The sequence below is a fragment of the Pectinophora gossypiella genome, chromosome 13 (assembly GCF_024362695.1).
Source record: "Pectinophora gossypiella chromosome 13, ilPecGoss1.1, whole genome shotgun sequence".
Taxonomy (NCBI): domain Eukaryota; kingdom Metazoa; phylum Arthropoda; class Insecta; order Lepidoptera; family Gelechiidae; genus Pectinophora; species Pectinophora gossypiella.
Genome location: NC_065416.1, coordinates 16390248 through 16403376, shown reverse-complemented (window position 1 = coordinate 16403376; position 13129 = coordinate 16390248).

Below are 13129 nucleotides of genomic sequence, written 5' to 3'. Positions count from 1 at the left end.
ACTAAGACGCAATTAATAGCGTTCACCCCTAAAGCTAAGTCTGCCCAAATTGACATGGATGGGCATAGGTTGCCCTTTTCCCACCACATCAAGCTATTGGGGGTAGTGATTGATGAGAAGCTTCTTTTTCGTGAACACGTTCGGTATATCACTGATAAGGCGGCAAAGATTTTTAACAAGCTGTGCATCTTCTGCCGACCCACCTGGGGACCACACCCGGAAAATATCGCAACGATTTATCGACAAGTCATCGAGCCCATTGTAGCATACGCTGCCGGTATCTGGGGGCACGTCGCGAACAAAAGTTACGTACGTAAAAAGTTGCTGGGCGTGCAGCGCGGCTTCGCCATTCGGGCCATCAGAGGTTTTAGAACCATCTCAACACCAATGGCTATCGCGTTGGCGCGCTTCATCCCACTGGATTTGCGGGTTCTAGAGTTGTGGGAAAGGGAGCAAATTAAGCTTTCTGGAACTACCGAGTATCTACCCGACGACATTACCTTGGAGAGGCCGACCCCGATTCGAGAACTCTTGCATCCTGCCGACCGAGTCACAATAGATCTCCGACCAATACCCAATCTGCCGGAGACTGGACCCAATGGCTCTTCGATGGTCCAAGTGTACACGGACGGCAGCAAACAAGAGGATGGCTCTGTAGGTTGTGCGTTTGTGTGCTTTGACCCAGATCGCTCTCCGCCTAGAACTTCTCGGAAGTTTAAACTCCACAATAGCTGCACCGTTTTTCAGGCGGAACTACTCGCGTTGCTTAGAGCATGTGAGTGGGTCACTGAAAAAAGATACCGTTTTGCAACCATTCACACAGACTCATTATCTTCTTTACACGCCATAGCCGACAGAAACAACACTCATCCACTCGTCACACAAATACACAACATCATACACAATCACAAAAATACTTGCACAATCACATTAACTTGGGTCAAGGGCCACTCCGGTGTGTCTGGCAACGAAGACGCGGACAGGGAGGCCAACTTGGCTGCCAGATTACATCGGGCCCCTGACTATACTCGCTTTCCCATTTCGTACGCTACCGGACGGATCAGGAGTCGGGGACTCGAACTTTGGCTTGCCCGATATCAAAGCACGGACAAAGGGGAGCACACCAGGAGGATTCTGCCGAGTCTAGAGGACATTCGGGAACTAGCAAAATGTACTGAAACTTCCTTTCAACTTACCCAATTTCTTTCGGGCCACGGTTTTCATAAGGCTTACTTGCATAGGTTCCGGATCAAAGACAACGATCATTGTCCTTGCGACGAATCCACTTCCCAAACACTCGACCATCTTCTCCGGGAATGCCCTGCGTTTGGAATACACCGAATTAAACACGAGAGTATGTGCCGATTTCTGTGCGTACCCCCCTATCAGCTCACTGAGCTCATTAAAAAACAAGAGGCTATTCAATCTTTTGTAAATTATGTCAAGGTTATTATTAATGCTCTCAAAAAGTTTAATGAATAATTTATTTTTACACCCATTTTATTTCTAAGTTGTCTTGTACTTTCAGTTTTCATAGTTATTTTTACTCTTATATTTTACATTTCTTTACTCATTGTGTTTACACTATTAAGTTAGTTTAGCAAAATAGTAGTCGGGACACCCGAAATCTTATGTCCTAGAATTGTGTTTTCTTGTATCAATAGTGGTTTCATTTTGATTGTTTTTATAACTTTTGTTCAATATTGCTTTGTTATAAATAATAAGTGTATTAAATTTCATAGTTGATTTTGTTTTGTTTGTGCTAATTAACATATAATTTATCCTTTCAGTAAATTTTATATAATATAGTTTAGTTTTATATAATTGTAATAGTTTATAAGTGTATATGTTATTATGTTCTTTCACCGTTGTGAACTGAAAGGGTCACCGTATCCAATAGCGGGGTCCCTGAAGGTTCACAACATATTGATAGCCAGTACTTATTTTAACTTAGTCTAAGGCATGCAATTCTAAACTCTGTGTTTAATGTTATTAAGACCAGAATATAGTCCTCTCGAGGGCGGTCATAACCCTCGGGAGAAAACAAAAAAAAAAAAAAAAAAAAAAAAAAAAAAAAAAAAAAAAAAAAAAACCTAACCTAACCTAACCTAACCTAACCTAACCTAACCTAACCTAACCTAACCTAACCTAACCTAACCTAACCTAACCTAACCTAACCTAACCTAACCTAACCTAACCTAACCTAACCTAACCTAACCTAACCTAACCTAACCTAACCTAACCTAACCTAACCTAACCTAACCTAACCTAACCTAACCTAACCTAACCTAACCTAACCTAACCTAACCTAACCTAACCTAACCTAACCTAACCTAACCTAACCTAACCTAACCTAACCTAACCTAACCTAACCTAACCTAACCTAACCTAACCTAACCTAACCTAACCTAACCTAACCTAACCTAACCTAACCTAACCTAACCTAACCTAACCTAACCTAACCTAACCTAACCTAACCTAACCTAACCTAACCTAACCTAACCTAACCAGTCTGCGTCCAGCGCTCGTCGGGAGCGGATGTGCGCTCGTGTTTCTCCGTGGGTGACTTTGGTGACTTTGGTGACCTAGGGATTTCATACTTCGGTGACTTTGGTGACTGTGGTGACTTTGACGGTGACTTTGGCAACTTGGACGACTTTGGCAACTTAGGTGACTTTGGTTGCCTGGGTGGCTGGGTTGCTCGGGTCTCTGGGTGGCCTGGGTTGCTCGGATGGCTCGGGTGGCTTGAGTGTTCTGAGTTGCCTATGGACTTGTGGGACTAGGGGACTATGACTTTTTGACTCGCGAAACTACAACTCTACTGACTGACTGTTACTTGGACTATTTGGGAGGCTTGGTTGCCGGGTCACCTGAGTCACTCAGGACTCCTACGACTGGAACTTGGGTGTCGTGGGGTACTCGCGTTATTGGGCTGCTTCTAGCAGCGTGGGCCAGCCGGGTTTGGACGGCCCGGGCGCCGGTGGACCTGGGCCACCCTTGTTATTCTGTGTCTGTGCATTGTGATTTTGTGCTTGGTGTTGTTTTGTTGTGCTAATATATAGTGAATCTGTGCACTCTGAGGATTGCAATCAATGTGATGGCGTCTGACCATCCATGTATGGGAGGCTCACAAACCACTATGGCCTCACAGGCGCCACTCCGGCTGTCTCCGGCGCTGCCTGATGGCAGCCATTGCAGTGGGGAGAGTCAAGCTACACCAGGTATTCCCACTAGTAACTATTGTGCACCAAGTGATTCCGATAACATGGATGATGACTTCTCCTCTTTCATTGATGAGCGGGATCCGCGGTCCGACTTCAGGGATACTATTTTATGCAAAACCAAGGCTATTAAAGAAAAACTAACTGAGGGCAAGAGCCTGACTAAAGCCAACAAAGATGCTATCCTGGAACTTGTCATAGAGATACAATGTCTGACCACGGCTTTCTGCTCATCCTCATTAAAACATGTGGGCTCTAATAGTGCATCGCTTGATGGTGGCACAATTAACGTCATCAGGGATACAATCAAGGAAGAAGTCGCCAAAATACAACGCTCACTGGACTCTTCTAAGGCACTCAGACCATCCTATGCTGACACAGTGAAAAAGCTAATGCCTAAACCCACCCCAACTATCCCTGTGTCTAAACCGGCTATTATCATCTCTCCAAAAAATGATGTTACCAGCCCAGCTGAGACTCTCAATGCATGGAAAAAGAAAATATCTTTCCGCGACACTAATTTTGCGCCATCCAACGTTCAGTATATCTCGAATAATAAGTTACGAGTGGAGTTTGATAATGCTGGTCATAGGGAGATAGCCTTAGCCAAAACCAACCAGCCTGACAGCGATGTTACGGCTGAAATCTCCAAGAAACTTCAGCCGATGATTATCGTTAAGGGCATTTCCTCGGAGATCCCACCTGCAGAGCTGACTAGTATCATATGTAAACAAAACGAATGTGTCAGGAACAATATCACCAGTGACAATGAACTGGTCTACAAATTCAGTCGTCGCAATCGAAAAGAAAACCTATACAATGCTGTGTTCATGGTCTCTCCGTCACTATGGAGAGTTCTAGTCCAGGAAGGAAAAGTCAATATTGACTTCCAAAGGGTACATTTACAGGACCACCCCGCACTTCTCCAATGCTTCAAGTGCTTGCAATTTGGCCACACCAGCAAACTATGCAGCAACGAAAATCAAGCCTGCTCACACTGTTCTTCTCCTAATCACCAATTCAAAAACTGTAATTTTAAAGATGACAAATCTAAAACTAATTGCTACAATTGCACTCAATTCCACAAGAAAAATAATAATAACAGTAATGCCAAAACTAATCATAGTGCCACATCCAATGACTGCCCTAGATACCTTCACATGCTTCAAAAAATCAAAATTCGTACTGATTATGGATATTAATATACAAACAAATAATAGCCCAATGTCTAATAAATCCTCACTAAAATGTTTACAAATTAATATTGGTCGCAGTAGAAACGCACTTCATGAAATTTCCGTGTATCTTGACAAACATCCTTATGATATCGTTTTTATTACTGAACCTTATACTGGCAATACGCAAATTATGAAAAATATTCCCCAGTATACCACCTACCAGTACCCTATAGATCGTCCGGCTAGAGCGGCAATCCTAATCAGAAGTGGTCTATGCAGCACCCTTGGCTTAACACAATACTCCTATTCAGACCTATGTGTTGTTTGCGTCAGTCTTAACACTGGCCAAAAAATATATTTGGTGTCGGTATATGTTGAACCCCGCAAAGACAAAGCCTCAACAATTTCCAAGCTCGAATTATTCCTAAAAAGAACAGCTGGGTCGACTCACATTATATGTGGGGATTTCAATGGATGGCATAGATTCTGGGGATCACCAAAAAATAACCGCAGAGGTGATGACGTGGCAGAATTCATCACCATAAACAATCTTAGTATCTGTAACACTGGATCTTCCCCCACTTTCGAAACTGTCACGCATGGCTACCTCAGAACTTCAATTATAGATCTCACACTTGTCAACAATCTTTCACATATCTCAATCAATGACTGGACTGTAGACACCACTATCTGCCCGTCATCTGACCATAATGCTATAACATTCAATGCTCTCTTAGGTAAAACTCATCCCACTAAAAACAAAAAGCTAACAACATTCAAATACAATACCTCTCAGATCAAATGGGAACTGCTCTCGGACACCTTCGCTAATGAAATCAAAAAGCGCATCCCCACCTCGAACATCAATGAACTCTCCCAACAGGATCTCGAGAAGCATATTGTCGCAACAACAACTGCCATTCAAGTCACCTGTAACAAATTACTACCTCGTGCTTCAGGTTTCAGCCAACGAGCTCCTTGGTGGAATGATGAGCTGGAGAACCTGAAACATAAAGTTATACAAATCCATCATAAACTCTGCAAACAGAAAAAACGCGGACTCCCTCTAGATGATCTTCTCGCACAAAGAGCAACAGCAAAACGGGAATATTCTGAGGCCTTTTGTGTTGCCTCTACCAATAGTTTTAAAGATTTCTGCACTAGGCAGCGGAAGGAGGATGTCTGGTCGGTCACAAATAGACTGATCAAAACTAAACCATTAGCACAGCCCCCATCCTCACTGAAGCTTGATGATGGGTCTTACACTTCTAACTGCACTGAGACTGCTACTGCTCTCATAAACAGATTCTATCCCGATGATGACCCTGACCTTACCCAATCTCAGAAATCCACCAGACTATTAATGTACCAACCTATGGACACACCCAATGAACCACCCTTTACCTATGAGGAAATACTTGAATGCCTCAGAAATATGAACCCCAAAAAGGCCCCGGGACCCGATCATCTAACCTCTGATATTTGCCTACTATTTGCTGAATGCTGCCCTGACACCATCACTAAATTAATGAACAGATGCCTTGAACTAGAATACTTTCCGGAGTGCTGGAAGATAGCATATGCCAAAATCATCCCCAAACCTAATAAAAGTAATTACAATGATACCTCCGCTTTCAGACCCATAGGATTAATAAACGTTTTTGGCAAACTTCTCGAACGTTTGATCATGAATAGACTCATTTTTCATATGAACACCCACAATACCAATTGCAAGCGCCAATTTGGATTTAAGCAGCAGACCTCCACCATTAATGCCATACAATCTGCGCTTGACATTATTCACTCAGCCAGGGACAATGGTGAACATGTACTAGCTGTATCCTTGGACATTAAATCTGCATTTGATAATGCGTGGTGGCCTGCTGTTTTCAGCCGGCTCCGATCTGTTAATTGCCCTAACAATATATACAAACTTTTGCTCAGTTACATAAACCAAAGACTAGTCCAAATTAACTTTGCTGACATCAGCGTTCACAAAACTATGACTAAGGGTTGCATCCAGGGTTCAGTCTGCGGCCCTACGCTGTGGAATCTTATCCTGGATGAGCTTTTACTGATCAGTCTACCCGACGGCTGTACCATCCAAGCCTATGCGGATGATGTCCTTCTCATCGTTCATTCTAAATATATCAATAACCTTGAAACAATCACCAATCAAGCCCTTAATATCATCATGCAATGGGGAGAGGGCGTCAAGTTGAGCTTCGGGAAAGACAAGACGCAAGTGATAGGATTCACCAACAAATCCAACAAATGCGAGATTTATGCCCGACAACGCAAACTAACATTTGTTAGTCAAATTAAATACCTTGGTGTAATTATAGATAACAAACTGAAATTTATACGACATTGTGAATATTTGATCGATAAAGCTAAAGCAATATATAACAAATTGATGATCTATGTACGCCCCACCTGGGGAGCCCACCCTGATAATATCCACACACTTTATAAACAAGTCATAGAACCAATAATTTGCTATGCTGCTAGCATTTGGTCTGGCGCATTAAAATACCAGTACGTTCACAACAAATTTCTATCACTGCAGCGCTTGTTTGCCATCAAAATTATACAGGGCTTTCGGACTATCAGCACCGCGGCTGCCATTTCTATAGCTAGACTTACCCCGCTCCCTGCAAAAATAAATGAAGTTTCGGATATCGAAACATCTAAACTCCGTGGATTCTCTAGATTCCTTCCTAATGACGTCCCAATAGAACGCCCCTCAGCCCCTGCTGAACTACTTCATCCTGTATACAGAACTGGTATATCATTCAGTGAAATTTCGACACCGTTGGAATTCAATCGGCTCAATATTAATGGGGCTGTCCAGATTTACACGGATGGAAGTCGTCATAATGACGCCACAGGTGCAGCATTTGTTATTGTCCGCCCTGATGGGAAAGAAATCATTAAAAAACTAAAATTACACCCATCATGTTCCATATTTCAGGCTGAATTGTTTGCCATTGAGAACGCTTGTAAATGGATAGTTACTAACAAAATTTCCAAGTCATTCATATTCTCTGATTGTAAGTCTGGACTTGTTGAGCTGATGAATCCCAATAGTCATAACTATTTCACAGTCAATATCCATAATTTATTACACCAGGCCAAAAGTAACAATTTGGAAATAGCTTTTTTGTGGATTAAAGCACATGCGGGCTTCACTGGCAATGAGACTGCTGATGCAGCTGCCAAATCCGCCGCTTATATGCACAAACAAGCTGATTACTATTACACCCCTATTAGTTATATTAAACACAAAAACAAACTCATATCCCAACAAGCATTACACGACCTCTACTCCAACCATAATAACTGCAGATATACTAAGACCTGGTTCCCTACATTTCATGACCTTGAACAATATCTATCAACTGTCAAGCCATACTTCATCATCACACAATTTCTAACCAATCACGGTTATCATAAAGCTTATCTTAATAGATTCAAAATCACTAATAACGAATATTGTCCTTGTGACGGTACTACCCCCCAAACTATTCACCACTTAATCATTGATTGTCCCAGATTCCAATCCAGCAGACTTAAGCATACTAGCAACTCATCTTTCTTCAATATAAATCCCTACAATATATCTGAGGTTATTAGTAAACAATCCACCATTGACACATTTCATTCACTACTAACAAATATAATTACAGAACTTAAAACATTTAATCAAACATAGCTATGCCCACATAATATCATATCATCCATCTCCCAATCCTAGTATTATCCTAACCCCATATAACCAATTGATATACCTACACTATAAAACTATATAATAATAAATTCATAACTTTACTAATGTATAACTTCATCCTAACCTTACATAATTAACTTATATACTAATTATAATAGTATTAATAATAGTTCTAACATAGCTTATAGGCTAAGTCAATGTATGTACATCTCCACTTGTTAAACCGCTGTATGTGAACTCCCTGTCCAATTGTGCATCACCCGTCGTGCTGAACAGTCAAGTGACTTCGAAATCTCCTCCGGCAACTTGAGTGACCTGAGCAACCTAGTCACCTACGCAACTTGGACACCTCGGCAACTTGGGTGACCTGGGCAACTCGGGTGACCCGAGCAACTTGGGTGACCTGCGCAACCTAGTCACCTACGCAACTTGGACACCTTGGCAACTCGGGTGACCTGGGCAACTCGGGTGACCTAGGCAACCTGGGTGACTTGGGCAACCTGAGCAACCTTTACTGGATCTTCGAGTTGGTACGCTGCCAGCTACGTCATCATGAGCCATCCACTTCAGGACCCAAGCATCCACACCACCACTGCGCCACCAACGAGCACTGTGGCAAGGAGTTCACAGACGGAAGCTGGATTGTCGCGGGGTCGGCCGGCTGCGATGCAACAACTCCAGCTGCCTAATCCATGCCTCAACTGTCACCTGCTGGAAGCCAAGATATGTCAACTGCAGGCGGTCATCAAGAACAACCTGGAGACTATAGCTAGCCAGTCGGTTACGATCAGAACCCTCACGGACTCGGTTCACGCACCCACTCATCCTGACCAAAGTATATACCAAAACTTACCCAGTGGATCTCAAATCAACGTCCCCTCCATGTACGAACCACGCGCCTTGGACCGCGCGGGTGGGTCTGGATGCTGCCGCGCCATCCCGAGCTGTGAAAACATCGACAGTCTGTCCGCGCGAACTTACCCCCTACCAAGGCGACGCAGAAGCATCTGCAGCTTGACTACTGAGGCTCCACTATCTCCTCGCGAATCTCTTCCGTCACCAACATTCCCTCCGCCTCCCCCGACAGCGGCCGGCTCCGGGGTGGTTAGACCTTCGCGGCCTCCCCCACCTTCTCCTTCACCATCATCTGCAGAAAGGGGGATGGGCGCAGGCAAAAAGGGGGGTACACAGTGTGTTTTGTGCGGTGTTTACTACACAAGCAAAAACATCAACCGCCATTTTAAGAAGATACATCCTTCTTATATGGATGGAATCACCCTACGCCACCCACACTACCCGCGGCTATTTCACTTTAAGACCGTGGCCCCTCGCTTGTCGTGCCCTATCGAGAACAGGCCTGACATTGGCGATTTACGCGGAGTGGAAAATGTAAATATGAGATGGATATATCCTGACGGTGACGGTGAATCTTCGGAAGAAGAGGAGGAGGAGGAGGATTGAACTGCATCACATATTCTATTCTTAGTAAATACTATTCATGTATGGAAAAAAAAAAAAAAAAAAAAAAAAAAAAAAAAAAAAAAAAAAAAAAAAAAAAAATCTGTTATTACTTCTTTTGTACTCGTTCATTGTGAAATATTAACTTACTAATTTTATCTTTGATTTATATTCATTATTTTTAATTTCAATTTAATGTTCATGTCTTTTAATATTGCTATTATTACGGCTATCACTCTTTACTTACTAATACTTTGCTATAATTGTATATAATGTAAAAAAAAAAAAAAAAAAAAAAAAAAAAAAAAAAAAAAAAAAAAAAAAAAAAAAAAAAAATTTTCACCTATTAATTACTCATAACTTACAAATACTTTGCTATAATGGAAAAAAAAAAAAAAAAAAAAAAAAAAAAAAAAAAAAAAAAAAAAAAAAAAAAAAAAAAAAAAAAAAAAAAAATTATTACTTCTTTTGTATTCATTCATTGTCAACTACTAACTTACTCATTTATCTTGTTTTGTATTCATTACTTTTAACTTCAAATCATTGTTTATGTCCTATCCTTTACCTTATAATTTATCACCTGCCACTCTCTCATTACTCTTCGACTCTGTATTATCTTCTATTACACTCTTATCTTATTTTACTCACCAGTTACACTACATAACCATATAACAACATTATTATACACTACTCATACTAACTTTCAACTATTCAATCAACCATAACTTATAAATCCACACTACACTCAATATCTACAAATTATACTCCACATACAAACATAGCAATATGTGCAAGGCGTACCCCATTAGCGCTGCGCACATAGTAATGCCTCCATATGTACTTTATATAAAAAAAAAAACCTAACCTAACCTAACCTAACCTAACCTAACCTAACCTAACCTAACCTAACCTAACCTAACCTAACCTAACCTAACCTAACCTAACCTAACCTAACCTAACCTAACCTAACCTAACCTAACCTAACCTAACCTAACCTAACCTAACCTAACCTAACCTAACCTAACCTAACCTAACCTAACCTAACCTAACCTAACCTAACCTAACCTAACCTAACCTAACCTAACCTAACCTAACCTAACCTAACCTAACCTTTTTTTTTTTTTTTTTTTTTTTTTTTTTTTTTTTTTTTTTTTTTTTTTTTTTTTTTTTTTTTTTTTTTTTTTTTTTTTTTTTTTAACGTTGGGAAATGCGTTACGCATACCACGCCGCCCGGGGGGACGACGTGGTTATGTGGGACTCCCCGGGAAACCCGGTATACCCACTAAAACCCAACGGTGTTCCTCCTCGCCGCCATGTGGCGGGGATGCGGGAACGCAATTGCACACAACCGCGTCAACCTAACCTAACCTTTTTTTTTTTTTTTTTTTTTTTTTTACGAGGAGAAATCCATCATGGATACCCAGCCGCCCGGGGAAAGCGACTGGGTTATGTGAGACTCCTACTCACTAAAACTCCTCGGTGTTCCACTCCGTTCGCCAATTGGCGGGTGTCCGGGGACGTTGGCACACACTTCCGTGCACCCGTCGGCGTTGTCCGATTCGGACACTCCCTGAATTCAGGATGGGAGGAGCTGTCCACCCTGAACCTCCGATGTTATGTGATCTGCCGGGAACACTCGGCAGACCACATCCTCCCGAGCCCTAGATGGAATCGAGCGACGGAATTTCCCCGCTTCCGTCGCCCGAGGGCTTGGCTAACTAGGCAAGAGTTGGCGAGCAAATACCCCCCTTCTCCGCCCAGTACGCCTACGTCGGATAGGAGCCGAGAGGGGGTCGTCCTCTCGGGTCCGCTCTGCAGCCTCCTTCTGTGCCACCACGTCCTCACAGAAGGAGACCATCGCCTCCCACGCTCTCTTGCTGCCAACCATGGCGTTGACCACGGCTGGCAGCGAGAGGTCGTTCCCGACCACTGCAGCGAGCGTCGCTCGCTGTTGCGCCCACGCTGGACAGACCCCCAGCGTGTGATCAGCGGTGTCGTCACTGCAGGCGCAATGATGGCAGACCGCTAATGGCTCCCTGCCGGCTATGTGGCACAGATATCTGCCGAAGCTGCCATGCCCCGACAGTATCTGCACCAGCCTAAAGGTGAGCGAGCCGTGACGTCGGTTCACCCATTCCTTCAGGACTGGGCGAACAGCCGCCACGGTCCGCAAGCCAGCGCACGGCTCTTCCAATCGCTGCCTCCACCTTCGCAGCAGATTGCGTTGAGCGCGCTTCCTCCAGCGATCCAGGTCTTCGGGATCTGGGCCATCTCCCTGCGCTTTAGCCTCCGCGCATCTCACATAAACCTCCGCGAGAACCTCGGCGTCGAGGTCCCACGGAGGCGTGCCCGCAAGGACACAAGCCGCCTCATGTGAGATCGTGCGGTATCCTCGGGCGACTCTGACTGCCATGACCCGCTGTGCACGGAACAGCATGGTCTTATTCGGGCCAGTCAGAGCCCCGACCCACACCGGTGCGCCATAAAGCGCCATCGAACGTACCACGCCAGTGTATAGGCGACGGCAGGTAACGCTCGGGCCTCCCAGGTTTGGCAGTAACCTTCCGAGAGCAGATGCGGCATTGATTAGTTTAGGAGCTAATCTCCGAAAATGCTCTCGGAAGTTCCATTTCGGATCGAGGTAAAGCCCCAGATATTTCATCTGAGGCTTTACCTCGACCCGGCAACCGCCAATCACGATGTTGGCACCTGCAGGTGGCCCCCTCCGAGGGCCGTGAAAGCACAGAGCCTCGGTTTTGTTGAGGGCCACCTTTAGGCCCAACGACTCGATTCGCTCGACCACCCTCTGAACGCCAGCCGTGGCTAGCGCCGCTGCCTCCTCATAGTCATCCCCTCGTGCGGTGACCAAAGTGTCGTCCGCATAGCAGACGATGCTGAGGCCTGGGGGAAGATCGCCCCGCAGGGTCCAATCAAACCCGATGTTCCACAGGAGTGGACCCAGAACCGACCCCTGTGGAACACCGCATCCGACGGCCCGTTGATGGAGAGAGCCGTCCCGCCCTGCGTATAGTACTACCCTGTTGTGCAGGTAGACATCGATCAGCCTTCGCAGGTATTGAGGCAACCGATGAAACCGAATCGCCTCCTGAATGCTCCCGAATGGCAACGAGTTAAAAGCGTTGGCGATGTCCAAGGACACCGCCAACAGTACGCCGCCAGAACCAACCGCTTCTTCCGAGAGAGCCTTGACGCGTGTGATCGCGTCAATCGTCGATCGGCTCTCTCGGAATCCGAACTGGTTGTCCGACAAGTTAGGGCCAACACTGGTTAGGTGCTGGATGATACGGGAGGCAATGATGCGCTCGAAGAGCTTTCCCGTATCATCCAACAGCACTATGGGGCGGTAGGCAGAGGGTTGTTCTGCGGGGCGCCCATCCTTCTTGAGAAGGACTAGTCTACCCTCCTTCCAGCACGTCGGGAACTGGCCTGTCGCCAGACAGGCGTCGAGAAGCTCGGCTAGGTGAGCCCCCAACTTGTCTAGCGCCAAAGCCAGGACCCGACCCGGGACTCCATCAGGTCCG